The sequence below is a fragment of the Cuculus canorus genome, chromosome 10 (assembly GCF_017976375.1).
Source record: "Cuculus canorus isolate bCucCan1 chromosome 10, bCucCan1.pri, whole genome shotgun sequence".
Classification (NCBI taxonomy): Eukaryota; Metazoa; Chordata; class Aves; order Cuculiformes; family Cuculidae; genus Cuculus; species Cuculus canorus.
Genome location: NC_071410.1, coordinates 3,307,126 through 3,331,549, shown reverse-complemented (window position 1 = coordinate 3,331,549; position 24,424 = coordinate 3,307,126). Strand labels below are relative to the sequence as shown.

The following is a 24,424-nucleotide window of genomic DNA, read 5'->3' as shown; positions in this document are numbered from 1 at the left end:
GTAACTTGTGTAATAAATATTCCAACCATCTTTTTCCAAAGAAACTAGCATGGGTTCACTACTCTAAAGAGAAAGTGGTCAGCATTTAATTCAGCAGGGACTTCTCCCTTCTTGCATCTCTCCAGATGGAACTAAAATTTAGAACATGTACGTTTAGCAAGAATATTTTGATGTCAACATGTCACTTAACATTCCTTGCCTATTAACCATGAAATATTTTTTCCAAGTCAAATCAGTGGTAAAAAAGAAAGATCTAATAGATAGCCTTTAGCATTCACAAAGCAGATCTCATTTTTATTTTCACAAGCCATATAAAATTAATAACTTCCATTTTCAGCAACTGCATTTATAGTCTGACAGGCAGAAAAGCTGTAGGTTTGTGGAGGGTTTTTTTTTCCCAAATGCTGCCTGTTCAATCAAAGGAACTCATTACCGAGGTTGATAAAGAGTGGGTATTAATACTAAGCGTGTCCATTTCATGTTAAACGTATTATTCTGGCAGAAGAATATTTTCATCTCCAGATCACAGCAGAAGTAATTAAAATTCAAGGCATTAATTATACTTTAATTAAACCAAAACATATTTCATAGGATTGTTTTGGCAGTGTGAGGAAGAACTCTGTCTCCTCACCGGCTAGTGAGGTGGTTATGACAAATTATAAAATCGCTGAAGCCAAGTAGGATTGTTCCAGTCAATTAAGTGTGTCTGTGAAGGCATATATACATTATGTAAGCAGAAGGAAAAAAATACAGCAGTATTTTCAAGCTTTTCAGTCATATGTAAAAAGAAAAATCTGAAAGAGCTATATATTGATCCAGCAGATACATAAGAAGAGCAACGAAGCTGGTGAGGGGGCTGGAGAACAAGTCTTACGAGGAGTGGATGAGGGACCTGGGGTTGTTTAGCCTGGAGAAGAGGAGGCTGAGGGGAGACCTTATTGCTCTCTACAACTCCCTGAAAGGAGGTTGTGGAGAGGAGGGAGCTGGGCTCTTCTCCCAAGGGACAGGGGACAGGACGAGAGGGAATGGCCTCAAGCTGTACCAGGGGAGGGTCAGACTGGACATCAGGAAAAATTTTTTTCACAGCAAGGGTCATTGGGCCCTGTCAGAGGCTGCCCAGGGAGGGGGTGGAGGTCCCATCCCTGGAGGTGTTTAAAAGACGAGTGGATGAGATGCTCAGGGCCGTGGTTTAGTGGTTGATAGGAATGGTTGGACTTGATGATCCTGGAGGTCTTTTCCAGCCTGGTGATTCTGTGATGTAGACATTGTTTAAGAACACAAATTATTAAATTTTGTCTTTTTTTTCTCTCCATGCAGTCTGAAGAAATCCATTGGTTTTGGTTGGACTGGTGATTCTCTATTAATGTTAGAGGTCAGTGACACATCCATTGACCCATTTAGATTTCTGCTAATGGCATGGCTCGAAGTGCTGCTTCTCTGTATGAGAAAATGTGTTTGAAAGCAGAAAACATGCTAGAACAAACAATGCTTTGAAATGTAATGGAAGTTTATGTTATTCTTTGTGTGCATATTTTACTTTAAAAATATTTTTTAAGGTCAAATGTGGATGTGGATCTATAATTTTTTGTGATTTTGTGGTTGGAATTGAAATACTAAGTTTCTTCATATCCTCAAAAATATTGTTGGGGCTTGGGGAGCGGTGGATTTTTTTCCAGAATGTAAGCAAGTGTTAACTGCAAGCTCTTCTTATTACTACAGGGCAGGTTCCACAGCAGGCAGAAACCAATTTCTCTGTCTACTACCATGACACAGGATTGGACCAGAGTGACCGGTATATGCTGCAAATAGGTAGATTCTGTGGCTTAATGCTTCCTGAGTTTCTTCCATCTCCGTGTTTTAAAGCCTATGCTTTAGTGAGCGAGAGATATAACTCTGTGAAGTGACTATTGGGATTTGTAGTCTCTCTGATTAGTTTTGTTCTTGTTTTTTAAAGAAACCTACAAACAAAAAATGCCCAGGAAATAAAAACCTTAACAGTTATATCTGAAAGTCTTTCCTTTCAGGGTGATGGTAGTTGGTATAAAAGCAATAGTGGGTACAGTGACCATAGATGGATACAGGCTGCTGAGAACATGTAGTCAGTAGTGCAGCATTTAACATCTCTTCAACAGGCTTAATTAATTATAGACAAGACTTTGGATCTGGTAGATACCCAACTGCTATCTTTACTGAAACTAGTGAAGTGAATAATTAATACTCATGGGACCTCTCAGGAGGAATGTCTCTTTGGCATAGTAAAGAAATTAGATGATACCAAGGCAAATGTTGAAATGGACAGGTTATACAAAAATGTGTAAAGTGCTGATGTATGCAAAGTCTTGGCAAGGCACTGGTCAAGGCATGCTTACATAGTTTGAAAATCTGCATTGGAAGAATGCTTCTATTTAACTTCAGTAAATAGAAATAAATCCCTACTTGTGTTAGCATGGAGCTGTTAGTGGCATGTACAGGATATTACTTGGATAGATGTCTTTCTCCATGGTGACAGTGAAGTCACTGAGCTCAGTTTGTTGTAAATGACAGTGTTGGTCTTGTAGCTGATGCTTCCCATAAGTTTGCTTTTCATGGTAGACAGAACTTTGATACTGTCAAAAGTATTTACTAACAGATTGGTACGGGCATTTTGGAAATCTATATACAATTTTAAGGTTTATCAGCGTTATATACAGCCTAATGTAACTATATCTGATAGTTTCAGTTGCACCAACATTTTAGTGATGAGCATGGTGGTCCAAGTTTGACCCGTAACCAGGATCCTCCTGTAGCTGCATTTGAATAAACATTAGCAGTAAGTCATGATAAGAAAAGGCCATGTGGCTTAGCAGAGTGTTTATCAGAGCTCACTAAACAATTCCTGTTCTTAAAACTTCCAAGAAATTTCTAATTAATGTTTGTGTACAAGTTCATTATAACACTTGCATAATGCATGACAATGGCTGCAGAGGGAATTGAATATTGGTGCTCAGTAATATGAAAGATCCCATATTATTTCTTCGTAGGTTTTCTTAATAGTCTTGGTTATTTCCCAAGTTTCTCATACATGAAGATAGTTAATGAGTAAGTCTTGCTCTGTTGAGTGAAACTGAGCTTTTTAAGTGGAAATTGCACAAAAGATACAAATTGAAGTTAAATTTTGGAATCTGATCTGTTTTTTTCTGTGATGCTCGCATGAACCTACCTTGTTATAACTTTCATTTAGGCTTTTTGTATGATACGTTGAATCTTAGTTTTAAAAAAAAATCTTTTTTTTTTTTTTTGAAAAAGGGATGGATTAGCTGAGAAAGGTCAACATATTTTTTGCAAATTGATCAATTATTTAATGTGTTATGGTTTAAGTTTTCTGAAGCCACCCAGCATGGAAATTTCATTGTCTGTGAAAGAATCAAAGTTCTCCTAACTTCCATCCCACTTTCCTTACTTAGAGCACAGTTAGTGAACACTTCTTGCTGTTTTGTCTCATTTTTCTATGAGGCAGGCACTTCCTTGGAAGCTGTTCTCAGCCTCGTTTCAGATAAAGTCTATTGCTGTTAAATATCATTTGGACTGCAAAGTACAGCTTTTGTACAGCTATCTCAGACAGTTTTAACAGGTTAACTCTTATGCTGTTTCATGTGTTAAACCCTTTTCTTGGATACCTCATATAGGACTAAGTAATTAGTCACAGCCTTGAGTTGGCAATCACGTGGAGTTTTTAATTTCTCCTGTTCCACAAAAGTACCATCTTCCAATGATTAGATTTGGCATCAGATACATTCCAATTAAAACAGTTCCACTACTGAAAATAATGAATGCTGGGCCAGAAAGTGCGTCACTGAAAAGTGTCATTCTCTGATTCAGTGGAGAAGGCGCTTGTCTTGGAAGTGCTATGTATGTTCCTACTGCCTTTCCAAGAATCATTCTTTATTAATTAATCATAAGGCAAATGTGGAAAAAGTCCATCTCCTCCCCAAGTTAAGCACCACGACTGCTGTAAGCCTTGCTTCTTTCTTTGTCCATTCAACACCCTTCGGTGTGCATGGATTTAGCTCCAGGAAAGTTAGTGATGTTTATCCTAGAGCAGTTTGTAATCTGATGGAGATAAAATCTGATGATAATACGCAGCCCTTTCCTAGGAAGATGGCTTTGCATCAGGGTGAGAACAGCACACCTGAGGGCAATACATTAACCACTTAGCTCTCTATTGCAAGCAGGCACAAATAGCTCTTTTCCTGTTCTGTTATTCCTATTCTCTTCTCCCCCTCACTTTCAGGTGATATTTTTGTAATCGTCATGGTACTGTGTATACAATGAAGGCATCACAACTTCAAGAACATATGCATAGGAATTCCTTTTTAGAGACAACCTGTAGCTATATTTACATGAAACATCCAGGGAAAATTCTCATAAACTGTGAAATAAAACTGGAGAGAAAATCAATATACATAGGCTGATCGAACAGTTATGAGTTTGAGCAAAGCTTTTTATTCATGAAGCATAATTACACACCTGAGCATTTAAGTCTAATATTTTGTGACTTAGTATACTACTTCTTACTGATATTCTCTCATCTGCTGTTTAACTGATGGAGATATTAATACCCTACTTTTAACAATCATTTGCTTTAATATTGCCTCTTGCACAATTGAAACAGGCTTTTTTTTTTGAATAATTTAGCTATAGGCTAGTTTTTCTGGTGAAGTCCTTTTTTATTTCTCTTCAAAATCTTAAATCTCCTGTTTAAGTCATATACAGAGTACAAAACTTTCCATGAAGGAAAACGTTCAAGGTTGCTTTTCAAGGCTGTATGAAATATTGAACTGAGGGTTAAAGGGGAATTCTCAAAAAAAAAAATGCAGACAGAGATGTGAGATGTTTAGGCACATGAGAATAGATAGAAGGCTATTTTGGAGTGAAAGCCTTTCCAACATGTGCACGTAGGAGGGTGTATTAGCAAGACTGCCTGCCTCTTTGGATATGACTCAGAAAGCTGTTTCTATTTAATTAGACAGGAAAATTGTGATACAGTCATGGTATGTGCCTTAGAATAACAAGAGTGTTCAGCAAATTGCATTGAGTGTTAGAGCTGTTGCAGAAGGAAAAGTGAAGCACAACTTGAAATTATTTATTATATTTTAGAAAATAGCTTTTTTCCCTTTCTTTTTATAATGTATCCATTTTTTCTCTTTCCTATATTATTATTTCCATCATTTTCTTCCTTCTAGAACTGGTTGATTCCAGTTACATTGCTTTATGGCCAAAGATAAAACTGCCTGTGAAGTTATCAAAGCCTGTTAAACAAGCTGTCAAAACATGAACTGTTTCATACCTTACCGCTCAGTAAGAAAGACAATTTTATACAGCTTAAAATTAAAGTCTTCCAGTGTCACCTTGTTGGACAGCCTGGAGATGGATTGTATATAGCTGCTCTTCATTATGATGCGTCTGTAGGCTATTCTGTTTCAACAATAAATGGTGAAAGAAACATCACAGTCTTAGCAAAATGGGCACTGTAAAAAGAGAGAGGTTTTTTTTTTTCCAACAGGAACATGTTTTAAATTAAAATGAAAAGATTATAAATGGAGTCCATAGAGTTATAGTAGGATTTGGGTAGATAAATGTCAGACATCTTTCTTTGTGGTAGAGGATCCCGAGTTTCAGACATGTGAGAAAATAGCACTTTGAGCGAGAACCTCACGTACTTCAGAGCGAGTATTTGACTGGCTGTCTTTACATTTCTACCAAGGACTCTGTTCTGAAGTCTGACTAACGGTAACTTTTTATTTGATAAGAATTTCATGTTAATTCAATTACATATGTAGGCTCTATTGCATTTGCACACCAAGTGAGAACTGACTGAAAAGTACAAAAATTAAATACCAGTTTAACTAGAAGAAGCAGGTCTTATATTTCAGTAGGAATAATTTCATCTTAATAAAGCTAGCAGCTCTGACCCTCATTATTTTCTTTACATTTATTAGAACCTAACTCTGTTCACATGGAAATCAAAAGACAAGCTGAGTTGTCCTGGATTCTTATTTACATATTTGATTTGAGCAAGTATGCTTGAATGCCTCCAAGCCATTAACATGAGGTGTTTTGTAAATGTTTCTAGATTAGTAGTTTCTGTGACCAAAGGAAGCTTTTTTGATAATGAAATACTAGCAAAAGCATTAGCACTTAGACCTGTGGTAGTTGTACCCGTCCATATTTGCTGAAGCACAGAGGAGTACTGCCACTTAAAGAATGATCTCATTATAGAGCAGTGATTCCTTGCAGAAGTTTTGCCAGTTTTAAATACAATAATATTATTTGAAGTAAAAATGTAAATTGTGTTGATTTCTTCAAAAGAAATGTGTAAATAGAAAATGATACTAATGGATAGTTAGGAAAGATGCCTAACAAACTAAAAAATGTTTCTGTTAACTGCTTGTAGAAACATCAGTAGAGAGTAAGGGACAAAGCTGGACAAGAAGTAACGATACACTCCCTGTGGTTAGGGAGTGGAGGGCAGCACAGATGTGTAAGGTAGCCCCTAACAAAAACTGTTCTGGGTAGATTTGTCTGGCTATTCTAAGATGCTCCCCAAATCACGCAGTAGTGAATTAGCACAGCCTTTTGTCCCATGTGCAGCGTCATAGCCCTGAAAACAACTCCCTCTTTCTGTAGTCCTGAAAAGTGTCTGCATGCCAGCACTAGGTGTCATTGAAACATGTACTCGTATATGGCAGGTTTTTTCCAGAATATTTTTCAAGGAAAGACCTAAGTAGGCTTGAAAAAACAGCAGAACACGATTCAAGGTTGGTTTGCCATGGAAATACATTTATCTGATGTTGTATCTGAGGCAGCAAGAATTATAGTATGGCTGATGAACAGTATTTAAAGCCTTACCTTTCATCTGTAAGCCAGAGAAGCCAAGCTGACACTTCTCCTTTCCCGTGCTTTCTTATCTGCTCTGATCCAGCGTGCATCTCACTTTCTGATCAAGTACTCATTTTATCCTTGCATTAATCATGCACACAAGCACCCAGTAATTATTGAATCCATGTGTTTACAGCTCCTGCTGTCTGTTTCCAAGTGTCACATCTGGAGGTTTCCTGGTTTGCATATCCTCTTCTATGTAATAAAAGTCTTATTGAGAACTACTGCAGTCTGTAACAAGACTACAAGCATCCTCTTTATTAACCAGTCTGCTACTTTGCTGCTTGTCTGTCGTACTCTCCGCTCCGTGTTGCACAGTTAGACTTCTTCATTTTTTTCATGCCTTAATGAGACCTTTTGGATTCAGGGAAATATAGGCCTAAGGATTTCATGATTTTGTCACGTGTATTACCTCTAAAAATTGAATTGGTACACACATCAATACATTTGATGTGCTTAGGAAGAAGAGAAATTATGAGCCGAAATACATATGAGTTTTTTGATAAGTTCAGAAAGCATGTTCTTATTTATGTAATTTACATAGATTCCTGAAAAGCTTTTGACAAAGGTTGTCATCAAATGTTTTAAGGAAACCACACAGCAATGGGATGAAAAAGAAGTTACATAAATGGATAAATACTTGGCTAATGTGGGAAACAAGAGGTAGGAGTAAAAGGTCGTTTTTAACTTGGAGGAAGTTATTAGTAGAGTTACACGCGACTTTGTGCTTGGACCTTTGCTGCCCAGCGTACTTGTAATGCTTGGGAAAGGATTTGAATTATAAGTTGTTAATATTTCCTGATGATGGTGAGTAGCAGGATTACCATTGTAAGGGCCTGATGGTGAAACATCGTAGATTTGAACAAAAATCAGCAAAGCTCAGCCACTGGGCAATAAAATGAGAGTCAGTACAGAGAAATGTCCAAAGCACTGTGTGGGCTCTGAGTAGTGTGTCGCTACCCAGAAGCAAGATCCTGGGTTATGATTATAATCACATGAAAATGTAACCGTTATCCCAAAACAAAGATAAAATCTGTAACATATTTGATATAAATTTCTATTTAATTAGGAATTACTTGAAAAGAAATGGAGAGGAAAACATTGTGCCAATGAGTGAATGCGGGATTCAGTTTCCTCTGTAATACTGTGTGCTGTTCTCATTCAGAACGAGGGATCAGGTTTTATATTTGAGAAGGAATTAGTAGTACTCCCACCAAAGGGTGCTAGGGGTGCTAAAAGTTAACACAGGCTTAAAGAAGGATTGGATAGGTTTACAGAGAGGAAACCAGCAGGATTATTATATAGAAAAAAAACCCCATATCTAGCTCTGGGGACGATCAGCTGTATGCTTGCGCTGCTGTCGCATGCTTTCCTGATATCTGCTTTTCGTCACTGCAAAAGGGAACCTTTGGTCTCTCCCCTGATAACCATCATCATATTCTCACGGACTCTGCTATGGAGTTGCTCACTAGTTTGAAGATAGACTTGAATAAAACAATAACTCTCAAGCAGTATAAGACAAACCAAAAATAGTGTAAGAACAGAAGTAAATGAGAAAGTCTTATATCTCTGTCTAATTTCAGAGTGAAATTTATGGAGTGAGAAGAGAAACTCGAGGCGGATTTCACTGTGCAGAGCTATTGGTTTAAAAACAATAACAAAATAAAAAGCCATGTGTTGAATTCTCGTATAAAAAATAAAAAAGAACACGCAGTTCTGAAATCCCTGGGTGCAAGCCATGTACATTTTATAAATGTTCATTCTGGCAAAAAGAAAATTAGATCAAGCCTGAAGATCTATGCACAAGCTGGATAATAGGTGCTAAAGTAAGAAATGTGTCACATTTAAGTTAGCAAAGCAAAGGAAATATCAGAAGTTTCTTTATTTCTTTAAATCCTTCTCTCCTTGACTTCAGCAATATTCTTTGTTATTTGTTTTCTAGTTACATTGACATTGTTCAAGCCAACAAAGGCATGCAAAATAGAAGGATGGCAAACAAAATAGCTTGGAGTACTAATGCAAAAATTCTTTTTTTCTATTACTTTCAGCTGAGTCCAAGGATAAATGCTGTAAGCACTGGTAAAATGTATCAACTGCTAGAAAATTAATTATGGATGTACTTTTAGAGGAGAATATTAAACTTCAGCAGCTTTTAATATAGAACAAACAGTATTGAAAATTCTTATCATTGTGAATGCCGACAAAAGAAAGACATTTAAAGGATGTGAAAATATGTACATGACTAAAATATGCTGTGCATTTGCCTAAGACAATGAGAGAGGCTTTTTTAGCTTTTCAGGAGTTGAAAGCGATTAATCCTCCATAGGGCTTAAAGCAGATAAAATCTTAGAGACAGTATTTTTACCATCAGAGTTTTGTATGTTAAATGTAGGGGTTTTATACTAAATTGTTTTGTTTCTGAGCATCGTCTGTAGTTTATCTGCTATTCAGCCTTGGTCAAGCCCCTTATGGCAAAGATTTTGTTGATCTTCCTGAGGGATTTCCTGCACTATAGGATGAGTTGCTGTTTAAACAATAAATACCTTTAAAATATACTCCCTATGGTGAGGGAAAGAGTGATTAAGTCTAAAAAACTCGGCAGCTATTGTTGGAATTTGCAGACACTCCTTGCTATGGCTGTAATTAAAATCCTGAATTATAATCAAGCTTTCAGGCCAACTCATGCCATCCATAAAAAACAAATACCAATTTATTCCAAAAGCGTTGTCTTCAGCACATTTTGTTGTTTATCAATGTAAATGCTGTGTTGATTTTGCTAATTATATTTCCACTAATATACCAGACAACGTTCTTTCAGAATATTAATTGCTTTATGTAAATTAGGGAAAAGGTTTAGAAATAGCTTTGCTGCTGCAAACTATTAATCTGTTCTGTGGTGCAGAGAGATCCGAAGTCGGCTGATTTCAGGATGATAATCCTAGTCACCGTCATCATTAATAGATCCTTCCAAAGCAAACTGGGTTTGTAGCGGGTGGTTTACAAGGCTTGTATTTTCCAATTTTCATATGGTCCTCATTCAAGAAATGCTTAAAGGTTCCAATCTCATTCTTACTTTCAGGCTTTTAGCAGTCCTGTACTCACAGGACTCATTCAGTCTTGCTTGTCACACCCTTCCTCATTCACTGTACACCGACATCTATTTTGTTTTAATTTACCATACCAAGATTGGTAGATAACAAACCTCAGTCCAGGCAGCTGTTCCTTTGCTCTCTGAGAGGTTTTATTTAGTCACTGGGACTTTCTGTAGGCATTTGTCTAGTAGGTTTATGGTCTGACACTCATTTAGCCCATCAAACTCATAATCATAGAATCACAGAATCACTAGGTTGGAAGGGACCCACTGGATCATCGAGTCCAGCCATTAATAATAATGGTGAGAGGAGATTTTGATGGGTCCGCTGCCATGCCTGTTTCCAGACCAAAGTGTTCCAAAATCGCTTTGTTAGTCTTCAGCAGAAAACAGCAGATTTGCTGTCCTTGGACAGGTTATTTTCTGGGATTATTTTGGTGATTTTCCTGACTGAATAAAGTTAATTTTGCCATTACTAGCAATCCTTCAGTCCTGAGAGTGCAAAGAAAACCAGGAGTAAGCATTGCTAATTCTGGTAATAGGACTAATAATCCTAGAAATCCTGAAACCATCTTTGTTTGGGTCTTTATCTGTCGATTAAGACCTTTGTGTGTAAGGATATCTTGAACTGGAAGTTCCTGAAGCTCCAGTTCTAGCTCTGCCCACTTTCTAGCATGGGAGCTGGATGTCCTCTGTAGTTGAAGCTGACAGTAATAGTGGATAGAATTCCTTCAGGAGTCATAATGACTGAATAATCCCGGAGTTTCAGTTGGTTCTCATAAAGGTCATTTTGCAGTATTTATAGTACTGACATGTTTCACAGAGTCATTAGCGTTAAGGAGAAAGTGTGATACTAGCCAGTAAGTTCCAAAGCAAAAGACCAGAGGTGGACATTCTGTTTTCAGAGGGATAAAACAGAAATAAAATGGAAAGAAACAAAACCCAACTGTCTCTGCACCTATTTGTTAGTATTTGCAACAAGGAGGCAGACAGTACTCTTGGTTTCATTCCAGTGATAGTTTATAAAAAAAAAGATTTAATCTATACTGTGCATTTCAATAGAACAACCTGCAAGTGCTTCGTCTTAATAACTGTGCCCTTGTTTATAAATAGTTTCTTGAGGATTATGTGATTCTCTGAATAGGGAACACTGTGAGATCAACTCAGAGGTCTTTAAAAAAAATAAAAATATTACAACCTAGCTGTTAATGTTTGTTTAACTAATACAATTGCCTTTGGAACAAATACAAAAGCTTGCCTTGGTTTCTAGAAGTGGCTTCATATAAATAAAATAGGTATATATTGCTTTTTGAATTTTTTTTTCCCTTAACTACTACTACAGTTATGTTACAATAACTATATACCTCTGACAAGAAAGAAATGACAATCTATCTTACATGTTTTATGTGAATCATTCCAATTTCAAAGCTGTACAATGCTAGATGGATAACAAGTTATAGAGTAGTTGCTGTCTGCGTTGTACTTGCCTTCTATGTGGTTCTAATATTAACTGTATTAGATTTAGTGGAAACTAAGTCTTTCTAATGATTTTTTGTTTGTTTGTTTGAAGTGTCTATATTGCATAGTGACATAATCAGTTAAGGGATAAATCTACCAAGGTGTTGACTAAAAATTGGAGGAAGTAGAGAATTCTTCAAAACAAGCTGTCAGAAAGCTGTTGTGACTCCTAGAGAGAGTAACCTTGTGCAACAGTGACATGAAAAAAGACAAAGGTCTACTGAAGCACGAGACAGAGACTTCAGTTTGGCTTTTACAAATAGGGCGGGAGGAGGTATAGAAACCCTGACAGCTTACAGAAAAGCAGGAGCACGTTTTAAGGAAAAACATCTCCAGGGAAAGGGATGAGGTTTAGGGGTTGTATTGATGCTTAACATCCTTTATCAAAGCAAGGACAAGGGGACAGTTGGGTTGTTTACACCGTAAACACTAGAACAGCTGAAAGGCTGGATTTATTAGCTCAGCCGTGAGCTGTTCACAGAGCTTTGTGTTCAGCATATTGTGTTGTGCGTTGAGCAGAACAGAGCCCATTAATTCTGTGTGATGATAATGAACCCTCAGAGCAGGGCACCGACGAGATGAGGGGAACCATGGGACACGCAGTAATGGTTTCATAAGCATGCTGCCATTTCCTGGGTCTGCGTTATGGTTCACAAAGACATTAAAATAGGTTGTTTCCAAACAATGAGTTTTCTAAACTGAACAAATCCATTTAATCATAAGCTTGCTCTTTTGCTGTTACAACACAATAATAAGAAGAAACCTATTGGTCCCTCTTAAAATATAGTCATAATATTTATAAATCCATTGTGACTTAATGCTTCCCACAGCATGACGAGTGCTGACAGTCAATTAAAATCCTGAAGGAGAAATTAACTAGAGGAGCAGATGAACCGAATGGATGAAAGATGTGTAATTATTTCTTATCTAGGAAATACTGCTTCAAAAAATATATTTAAAAGAAGCATCACTGGCAAGTTTACGTGGAGGGAGAATTTAAATGACTGACTTTTTATTATTTAGAATTGCAAATTCTAAATTTTATTATTTAGAATTTTTATTATTTAGAATTGCAAATAAGACCGCCAACTGTTTTATTCCTCTTGGAAGCTAATTCTCTTCCAGCAATTCAGCAACAGATACCAGCAAAATAATTTTCAGTATCCAATTAAGGAATACAGGACTTAACCATCTCCCTTCTTCATGAAGATGTTACCATACTCTTAATTATAATGAGGAAGCAAATTTCATATAAAATAGATTCTTTCTACTTCCATCTTTTGGTGAATAAGAAAACACAGCTACCTTTTTATCCCTTTTTAGTTACAATCACTTTTCTCTGACTTTGGAAGCATAAAGCCAAATACCTAAGGCAGTGAAAGGACCGTGCGCTTTACCTTTCACAAGAACTTACTGAGGCAAATTTTCAAAATTCTGAGACAAGGCAGAAAAACTTCATCAAAGTAATTACCTGACTAATGATACCAGCCAAATTCACAGCAGGAAGAATCTATAGATAAAGAATCTTGAGCATGAAATAATTGCAGGCTGTAGAAGTTCCATTAAATTCAGTATATACTTGCAGTATGAAAAAAAGTGAAGGAACACCATGCTTTTAAACTGCAAATTGTCATTTATAAATTGCTTCTAGTAGGACAAAAGTGAAAGTGTGAGCAGAAAGTCATGTAGTAGTGAAATCTTTTAATTCATGGATAGAGTAGAAACTTGTTTCTTTCTCTACCTTAGGCTTAATTTTTAGTTGTTTACAGTACGTACTCACTGAAAGGGAGACAGTATTTACCAAAATACAGCTTGTAAGAATGGCATTAGTACTAGAGGCCCAGTAATTTATACTATACTGGACCCTATTCTTGCTAAAGAGCTCTTAATGGCTGAAAAGATGAGAATAAGTATCCAAGAGTCAAGGTAATTGTTGGTAACTTGCTATTTAGTGTTGCATCATGGCACATCTTATATATTTGATCTCATTTCTTGCTGGAGATTTTATGCTACAAGGAATGGAAATGCACATAAATGGTAGTTTTATTTTCTGTGTTTTCCAGTTCTACCATAATGACTTTGTGTGTAAGTCTTGAAAATATTTGTGATCAAATAACTGAGCTGTTGCACTCTGCATAATTAGAGATCTCAATTCCTGTACAGCTTTTAGAATGCAGTAAAGTCAGAGTTCAAAAATTAATTATTTAGAGTCAGAATATGAAAAAGAATCTGTCATCAAATTGTGTCAGCAATACTGTATTCTTTTTAATGTCCCTTTTTTTTATACTATCTCAAATAATACTCCATCATTCATTAGGATTTAAAGAAAATCAGTTTTAAGCTTTTTATGGTCACGTGCTTAGTAGTTTTAGGCAAATACTCAAGTTAGTCTTTATAAGTTAATTGCCAAATAACTTATTTGAAGCACGACCCGAGTTTACTTCCATACATGAATTTTATATGAAAGGATTAAGACTGCCCTTTTGAAAGCAATCCCAGTTCATTTACTAAGACCCAATGCCTTTTCACAAGCAGCTTTGATCTGCTGTTCTTTAAAACCATGCAGATTTTTCTTTCCTTAACTAAGGTTTCGTTATGGATCTGTACTTAGGAAATAAGTGATACGTTCAAATTCTTACTTAACTTTTAGTGAAAGACCGTAATCCATACAAGATTAATATACAACCAAACATGACAAACTTAGAATAACTCATAATAATAACAACTCAGAATGACTGAGTAAAAAAAAAAAAATAATATATGCTGTGCTCCAAACTGTGAAAATATTGCTGTCAGCAAAGAACAGAATTTCTGGGAAAGTACTGAAAATCATGGTTAAAAAAAAAAACTCTGGACATTTTCTAGGCTTATGTAGAATTGCCTCTTATGCATTTTCTACCTCTGCTTAACTTTACAGTACTTCTTCTTAACATTGTCTCTTAGACGCTCATTGTCTCCGTTTGCTTCAGTTGTGCTAAATGGTTTACCATCATCACGAGTTTGTACAACTGTGAAGCATGCAAAAAAATGTTAGCTTTCTGCCCCAGCTCTCTTCTCCTCCTCTAGCATTCTGCAAGCTGCTCTTTCCTGTTGAAGGGTGGCTAGGAAGGAGAGATTCTGCAAGACGGATACAGAGAATGCGCCAGGTGAGCGGAGAAAGACAGTGAATTGGAAGCTGCTGCAGTGGAACAGCCAGGCGTGGTGAGGGAAGCGATGTCCTGAGCGCTCTGGAATGATGAGGTTTTGAGCCACTGGGGTGGGAAGGATTTTTGTAAAGTCTGAATGGAAAACGGTTAGTGGAATGCTGAGGAAAAGGACCTAGTTTACCTCAATAGTTAGGGGAAAGGAAACAAATAGATGTATCATCATGATTTTTACCTCACAAAACATTCAAATATGTTGAACCTGAAGTGGCACTGAAGAGTTATGTACATAAAATGAAAAAGTGCTTTGGTGACTTACAGATGGGGATTAAGTCAACATCTAAAAGTAGCACATGAACAAATTTCTTATTCTTTTGAAAGATACTTTTTCTTTATGCCTTCCAAAAGCAAGAACGGAGATCAAAACAGTATCTAATCTTATTTCAAATTGCTTGAATGATAGCCTCACAAGTACAAAATTTCTTACCCATCATAGATTGTTTATCTGCTGCGAGTTATCTTACACGCTTTAAACCATTATCTTTGACTATCACCAGCTCCCTGTTTTATGAATGATACCATACAATTTGCCTGCTGCATTACATGAGTAGCGTCAATATGCTCCTGGTATCTCTAGGGACTTAATGTATGTTTTATCAGCTCTCACAAGTTGATAGTGTTGTCACATGTTCTTTTCCCTTTCCACATAGTGGAATACAAGCTGCTATACAGTTTTCCATGTCTCAGGCTTTTTGATACAGTACATTTATTTTGTAATTCTGAGGATGCTGATACATCAAAATGAGCCAGAGAAATGTTGACAGCATGACCAGCAGGCAAAGGGGAAAAAAGACCAATTTGGAACTGAAAGAGAAAATTGGATGATAACATACAAGTTTTGTACTATCTGATTTTTCTTAAAAGAAAAAGAAAAAAAAATTTATAAACTTAAGATACTTGAATATCTTTAACTAAAAATTATAATTTTTTTTTGCATTGCAGTTTGCTTTTCTCTTTGGATTATTCCGGCGGTGGGAGGAGTTGACATTCCTTTGTATCTAACCATATCGGACAGTAAAGCCACACCAAATCCTGTTGTTCTCTCATAGGTTGCCTGTAGCAGTCATGAGCTGTTTTGCGCTCCCAAACATGTGACCTGAGCTAGTTCAAAGAACAGGGAGAACATTTCACTCTAGTGGAACCTTCGATCAATCTTTTCGGCTCACATCTAGAACATGATCCTGTCTGGCTATTTTCTACAATGTTGTAGAAATAAATCAGACTGTGACGTGTGGCTGAGGTGAGTCATAAAGGCATGTGAGGCTCCATGCCTCAGTCTGAACCATGGGCTGCCACATTCCTCTCCTCTGCAAGACTGCAGACCAGATGGATTATTGGTTCTCTTTTACAATTCTTATGCTTATAAAACAGAAAAAAACAAATTCACTTCAACCTCTCTAAAGAAAACATACTCGTCCCTAATTTTGGTAAATGTGTGCCAATGATTATTAAAGTTTCTAACTGGCAAGCTGATAGGTATCTATTGCATAATCATCTTTTTTTGCTGTTACTTTCATACATCTTTCTGTATCTTATAGCTAGAATGAAATTTGAATAAAATTATTTCATAGCTGACCGTGCTCTGACAGGGAAGTTGAGTTAGATGGACTAAAACTTCCAGAGAATGCTTCTAGCCTGAATTATTCTGTGACTCTACATTGTTACACACGTAATCTATGAAATATACTGAGACAATCCAGTGTTGCCTTTAGAAACCACACCTGCAGAATGCAGCATTTAATGGGGTTTGTCCCTTTCTCAGTGGCTTTTAATTCCACTCATTTATGACTATTGTTGTTATTGTTTAACAGTAACGTTTACAAAGATCCTTAAAATCTGTACTCTTTAATCATGCTTTATCTGCTTATTTTATTTGTACCGATCCAGCACTGGCCATCCTTAAATTGAGTTACAGAGTAAACTTTGCCCACTGCTCAGTTCAGAGAGTCAGTTGTATATTTAAGAGTTCCTAGAGTTTTATTAAAACTGAGCAGACTGCTGCCTTAAGATAATGAATTTCTTTTGCTGCATATTTTTGCAGGTTATTTATAGAACAGAGCTATTTGTAGTATGCACTCCAGAGTGTTTGAGAGAAGGTGCTATGTTGAATTTGCATACTGGGGAAATGACAGTGTCGGCCAGACTATCTGCTGCTATAGCAGATGCACATATGTATTCTTTGCTAAAGAAAGTGAGAGGGACGCCAGTTCTTCCATCCCATTGACTTTGTTCAGTGAGCCTGATCTAGGTTGTGTTATACCAATCATCATACGCTTGGATCTGGTTGTAAATGTAATATGACATACAGTCTTTGATGGAGCTGATTTCCCCTTCTGGGTATTTACACTTCAGTCTGTGGGCTAAATATGGGGGAGATTCTGTCTAAAAATTCTCTACCCTGAATATGTAACGGGGAGAGAGAGAGAGAGGGAAAAACCAAAACTCCTCCAAGGGATGATGTTACTAGATATTATTATTCCTTGGAGATTTTCCATGCAATTTATAGTATCTTCAGCTAGCTAATGAAACAAAACTGACACTGTCGTATTATTTGACAAGATAATTATCCAAGGTGTAGTGAATAAGGTTTTCTTTAAAGACTTCATATTTTCCTAAGAGAAACAGAAGTAGACAATCCTGTTCATTTTCTGGTTGTTTTGAAGATTCATTGTAATAAACTTTTGAATATGGTTGATGAACGCATGGTTACCCTAAGGATTACTTTTTTCCCTGTATATTCTGTGGCAAAGTACGTACTGCTAAATAGCGCAAAATAAGTGTTGCACAGTTCAGTCCTACATGAAGCAGTAGGATACCATAATTTAGTGCCACCTAATACTTCTAAGAGTATTTTTTATATATCATTACAAGACAAATACAGGATGATCTCTTCTAAGGTTGTTTATTTAATACCAGTAGGATAGCACCATATTGTAAAAAAAAACTTAAACTGAGAATTTTATAATAGCTATAATATATCACGTATGTGCATTTTATACAGAGATTACTCATGGATTTTGTGCCCCAAGAGTAACTTGTTTCTTATTCTCTATAATGGATCTCTGTGCATTCCATTTCACACAACCTGTCATCACTGCTTATTTTGACCTTTGCTATTTACAGAGAGTATGTTTGACCCCACGCAGGTTTAAATCAACTATGCCTCATCAGAACAGAGAGAGTGTTAAGGAACCTTGCTTTTTATGGCTATAATTGTGCTAACAGGTGGTTTCCAAATGGAAAATGATTGATTTCTCAAGAGTTAAACATGTAGTTACTCAGATCTTGGTTTTCCTGCCTCAGAGTAGGAACTAAAAAAAGGACTAAAAAGCAAAAAATATAATGGCTGGTTTTCAGTAGGTGGTACAATATATCTGCCAACAATTAATAGTAGAAATAACAAACAGTTTGAAAATAAACATCCGATCTGGTGGTTCTTATGGTTGAACCTAAACTTTACAGTCATTAATGCAGTATTTATAGGAAGAGTAGGCGGATTACAAGCTTCATCCTCCCTTTGATATTCCCAAACTCATTCTCCAAAACTGATCCAATGCAGGCCAGCTCTGCTGCAGAAGACAATTAGGCAAGATTTATGTTGCATTTATTGACACCTGCAAGGTGATGGTTTTTTGTTTCAAATGAACTCACCTATAGAAATGTATCTGAACTTGATCTCTCACTTTATTTAGACATATGAATTGTTATAGTTAGCTGTCATCACTACCGACATAGATTTAAGATATCAGTCTTTAAAAAAAGATAGAACTGTCTAATCACATATAAATATCATTAAACTTGGAAGTAACTAAGTTTTCTTCGTGTATACAGCTTCTTCCTTTTTAGCTCCTTCCTCCCTGCCAAGTCACTTGATTTACCTATTAAAAAAACCTAAAATTGCAGTATAAAGATTACTAAAGCATCCTTTTCATTCCTTGATGAGGTAGAACTATGATATATGATATACAGAGTCAATGCTTTGCAGCAGTTCTTGAGGCATTCCCCATGCTCTTCTCTAGGTGTGCTTTGCTGTTTCCTGCTTCTGCATGAGAAGAAACCGTGCAGTGCCCTGCTCTAACGTGCACTCAAGTTTCCTTTCACAGGAATAGATGGAAAATAAGGCAGTACTGTAATACTCCGGTCAGTCCAACAGTGTGCACAATGGGCATATTTAGAGCTTCAGAGCTCTCAAATCTGCTTTTGAGATGCCTCCAGGATGTGCGTCCTGGAGCACTGAGTGTGAACCCAGAGCTGCGACTGTACAGCTCAAGGAACTCGTCACAGCCCTGGTAGTATTGCAAAGTAAAGCATGAGGAGTTACAGAAGTAAGAACAAAGCTACTGAGAGCATCTTTAATGCTTTCTGATGTGATCGTATCTCCCAACTAATTTGTGTAATTTCTTTGTCTTTTTCTCCTTCAACAAAAGTAAGCTCAATTTTCTCTGTATTTGTGTCCTGCTCTTTGATTCTATTGCATTCTCGGTATTTTACTGTCACATTTATCTGCATCAGTTGTGGTCACTTTAGCATTCTTGATGCTATCGCACTTTATGAATGAGATACTTTCAAACTGTTTTTTCCTTGCTAAGGAGTTGCTTTATAAAGATCTGCTTCCTGTGTTCATGTACAATAAATTAAAGCCTACTTCAGAAATGTTGTAAGCATTTAGGCATGTGAGTACGCTATCTAGTTGAATCCTTCTTGATGAAGTCATTTATTTATCTATGTTATAAATTAAGGAAACGGTGAGGAACACACGGTACTGTAGTTTAAACCAGACAGTAGTGTGAGCGAAAAGATATGACCAGTGAACAATGGAGACAGTAGAGCAGGTATACAAAGACAAGCACCCAGTTGAGTGCAAGATTGCAATCATGCTGATTATTTTCCTAATGTATTGCTTCTTCCTGCCTTGCAATTTTTTTTAGATACTCTTGATACCAGACGTTGTAGGACATATTCATTTGCCCAGCTTTATGAGCCTTTTGACTGCAATTCAGAACAACACGCCTAATTTAGTTGCCCTAAATCACCCTCTGGAGGAGCCTCTCTTTTCCACTGAGGCATCTAGAGACTTTGGTTTTATATTATTGGTATCTGGAATTAAACAGTGTGAATATTCCATAAAATGAACTCCCCTGTCTTTCCCACTGTGTTTTCAGATAAACCTGGAAAGCATCTGTCAAACTGAGAGCATTACTACAATTCCAGTATTAATTTGTTGAATAAGAACTCAAGGATAACGGAGACCAAAAGATAACACAACTCTAATTGCAGCAGCTATGAATTCTGATATTTTTACCTTTGAGAAATAATTTCATTTCTTTTAATCGAAGTGGGGAATAAAAGATACGGCTGAAGGAAGGGTTGTTGGTATATTGCCCTGCATAGGGACTGACCGTTCTGTTCATTTGACTGATAATATTATGATGAAAAAATTGATAGTTCAGTGTCAATAAGAATATGTTTTGTCTTTATTCACACTAGCAGCTTTATGACCTCTAATTAAGGCATTCTCGATATTTAGTGCCTGCATAGTCAAGTATTTTGAGGTTAGAAATGCAGAGTTTGAAGCACAGTCTTTTTCTCTACTCACATACAAGTTTAGTGTTGCATACGAGGAGTATGTTTCCTCCCCTCTGGATCAGCTACCAAAGGGACCGCTCCACCCCTTGTCTGAACACTGGCAGATGCAGAGGTGACACCCTTTGCAGAGGTGTCCTCTGCTCTTTTGTCTAGAGAGACTCCTAAAAGATTTTCACTCAGTCACTGATGTTTCTCTGCAGGCTGTAAAAAGCCTCAAAGTCAATGGTTGCAATGTTTCTAAGATGTATTGTTTCCGTGATAAGCTCGCAGTTTTCCTATGAGTTACTCCAAAGGCTCAAATAATAAACATGCAAATGATACGCCAAGATAGGAACCGAATTAAGCTTTTTATCCTACCTTTAAGAAGTTTGAACTGGAAGTAGCCAACTCGCAGATAATGGCACAATGCTGCAAAAGGATCTTGAGATGTGGGTGGCTTTGAAATAAAAGAATTGCCAACGCACGAGAATGTTTTCTCACATTTCAGTGACAGATTATTTCAGAGAACTCTCTTGCCCATTTCCTATTTCCTTTGCCCTTGGTCTGCTGAGTAATATTTGCATTTTTCCCTAAAACAGCATATCTCCTCTCTGGACGGAAATTTCTGATAAATGTTTTCCGTTGAACTTCCTTCAGCATCTACATTAAACAACGCCTTTGCCAAGGATCATTTCCTGAGGTCACTACTTTCTGCTTTCTGAACAACATGTAGCTTCAAGTTTGTGTCGTGCCTGCCTACTACTGCTGTGTGTTACTTAGGATTGCAGGAAACTGCCAGTCTCTAAATACAATTATTTCAGAAATCACTCTAGCAATTGTTACCTGGCTGGTCTGTGGAGGCTGACTAATTTTAACTTTAAGTTAATTTACTTTTAATTGTAATTCAGTTTTAATTTAGTGTTTTAGCTAATCCAATAACACCGAATGAAAAATTAGTGGCAATGTTGTAACATTGTTGGAGATACTTAATCTGTAAAAAGCTGGAATGAGATTTTCTCAGAAAAGAAAATTCCACCTAACTCTCATTGCATGCTCCAAGTTTGGTCGGCAGCCTGCTCCAGCAGGTTACAGTTATGTCAAATTTATCCAACTAGTTTTGATCCCTTAATTACTGCTTATCTGGGCTGAGATTTTAGCGTAAGCACTAGTGATGAAATTTCTCCATGAGAATATAATGATGCTTTTTGCTTGCTCCCATTAAAGGGCTGTAATAGTGGGAAGTGTGAAAAGTGCAGTGTGGGTGTTTTTCAGAAGCTGAGGTGATTTTTATAGAAATGTGATAGTCAGAGGTACACACAGTATTCTTTTTTTATCTGTTTACTTAAATGTCTTCTGGATTATCACAGCCAGGTGGGAAAGTCAAACACAGCCTTGAATTTCATTCCTGTTTTCTTTGAAACATATACCAAAAACTAAAGCAGCTCAGTCTTGCTCTCAAAGCAGAATAGGCTCTTATTAAACTCTCGCCTTCTGGAGATCACATTTTTTGGCTATTTTTTAGTATAGTCTTTATGTTTGCTAGGAAAATAGTGAGTAAGCTTTTGGATTTTGACTTATCTGGATTGAACCCACATTCACTGTTGAAAGAAAACCTTGAAGAAATGTTAAAATCTTGGTGGAACACGAAGCCTTCTGTCAGAGAAGCTTTTGCACTTTATATTGCAGTTCAGAATATTGCCATGAGGTATGTGTCTGGGGGAGCTAGTTTGCGGTTAAAGTGGAAAACTGCATTGCATAGTTACTTGTTTCTTTTATAGACACTCTTAGTGCGCACTGCTGAGCTTTGCAAAAGGTCACACAACCCCTTCAACAGTGTAAAATGTTTCCTTAGACTTGGACTGTCCGCTGAGCTCTGAGAAGGAATCGGTATAAAGCCAGGAGCATTGTGCTGAGCAGTGTTGGCTTCCTGCAGATAAGTGTGGAGTGTCAGGGTTTAGCCCCATCCTGGCTTGACTGGCAGCTAAACATGAGCAGTCGTGTCTCAGTCCTCTCCTCCTTCCCCCCAGGGAAAGGGAAACGAGAGGAAGAGACTCGAGGGTTGGAAACTAAAACTGCTTTAAAGAAACAATAATAACAATAAAGAAAACACTGTTAATAAGAAAGCCCCTCAATGACTCCATCACCGCATATGCTGTAACGCAGGCACAGGGGAAGCGTCCCAGGATAGACCCAAACAGTTAGAAAACCGTTTCTACTTTAGCTCAAACCAGAACACTGAGACAATCTGAATTCCTGAGCCTGACACGTGTAGAATGTATTTGCTTTTAAATGTGGTCTATGAATACATTTGTCATTGAAGGATGGTACAAAGAATTACACCTCGTGTAATGTATTTTAGCTTATATGCTGATACACAAACTCCTCCAAACTGTTGTGGCAACTGATAAAAAACCCTGTAGTGCTGGCTTACTCCAAACTACTTTTAAATCTTGGTAATTTATCTTGAAAGACTCCGTGATCAATATTATATAGCACTTTGAGCCTGCTGCATTATTGCCCTTTTTATTCAAGTGTACAAAGATAAAGTATTGATTTTTGTTTCGTTTGTGTGCTGTTAAAACAAAGGAGAAATGTCATTTTTTAATAGCAAGGGTATATGCCCACAGTTTTATTGATTTAAAATTAAATAAAAGGTATGTAAGGCAATAGCTGAAATTGCTTTGGGGAAAAATAAATGCATGGAAATAAAAAAACGGCAAGCAATAGCGCTGAAAATAATTTATAGCAAGTTCATCTCTCCAGCTCAGCTTTCAAAAAAATCTTTTTGCCATTGAATTCAGAGTAGTGCAGAGAATAGATACTGCAAAAACTTTAACATTTGTATAGATTGAGGCTACAAAGAAGAGCACTGTAATTCTCTGGTTTGGTGTTTCACTCTTATTTGGCTTTTTTAAAATGTTTTTCATGACTTTCTTTGGGATGTGCAGGTAGCCAGCGGCTTAGATACTGCCAGTAAAGACAACAAAGGTGCCCCTGCTCCCTCTTCTCCCCAGCGTGCCAGCTACGTGTTCATCACTGTTCATCTTTGGCTCCCTAAATGATTGTATGATCTTGTTTATGGTCTGGCTTTTGTTACCTCTGCTACCAGCAGGTAGATTTTTCTTTTTTTACAGTCTTTAGAATGATTTTGTTGCTGAAAATAGCAAGAAGCATTGCTATGACATGATGTTGTCACTGTCTTCTGGCTTTTTTCACTACCAAGAAAACTTCTAGCAGTCACCAGGGCTGCCATTCCAATCAATAGGAGATCTAACTTGCAGTCGTGGAGGGCAGTATATAAGAGCTTATACTTAGATTTTAACAAAGTATAAATATCCAGAACTGAAAAAGAGAAAACTAAAGGAGAGGTGGAGGGTGTGGAATAGAAAATCAATATCCTTTCCACAGATAGCTCATCAGAATATTGGATTTCATTATTTTGACTTGAATGCACAGAATTAAATATTTATCATTGCCATGTTTCTTGCATTCTGTTTACTTATTGTTGAGTCTTGAATCTGTACTATTGACTGAGATGTTATGAGAAAGATTACATCTAAAGAACATATGAAATGTTGGTTTGCTGAGTAAACATACGTGTGTATGTACTTTTAAACCCTTAGTAAGCTGGGAACGCAGTGATATTGGCCTTGTTTACATAAAAAATCCTTTACTATTTTACAAAGTATGATTAAAGGGCATCTCAAATGGTTATCAGGCTTGAATACCAAGGAGGGATCAAATACTGTAATTACTGATGGTTGATGTCTGACTTGATCTCAGACATCTTCTACAGTCTCTTCTGCGAGAGTTTTGTCTTTCTTCAACAATATTTTTATTTTCTCAAGGGCTAAATAAATCCTTCTTGATGTCATTTAAGCCCATTATTTATCAGTCATCCTCTATGCATTTGTAGATTATTCCCTTTTTCTTCATGGAAATGTTTGAGGCTTCAAGATATCTTCCCATTTTTAGCCTAGAGTAAACCAGTTCTCGCAGTCTCTTTTTGCCTGTGTATCCTTACGAGATACTTAGGCCTGAATCAGTCTCCCTGCTGTCCTGTAGACACTCTCCACGTTTCACCTGAAATACGATATCCAAAATCATCCCTGCAAGAACTTTACTGCAT

General features: G+C 37.0%; 1 protein-coding gene across 1 annotated transcript in view; it reads right to left on the bottom strand.

Moving 5' to 3' along the window:
• KLHL4 (kelch like family member 4) overlaps positions 1–20,784 on the bottom strand; it is an 80,590-nt gene extending 59,806 nt beyond the window's left edge. Inside the window, exon 1 of the mRNA XM_054075726.1 lies at positions 20,674–20,784. The gene's annotated coding sequence lies outside the window, so the exon portion shown is untranslated. The remainder of the gene's footprint in view (positions 1–20,673) is intronic.
• Between the last annotated feature and the right edge of the window lie 3,640 nt (positions 20,785–24,424).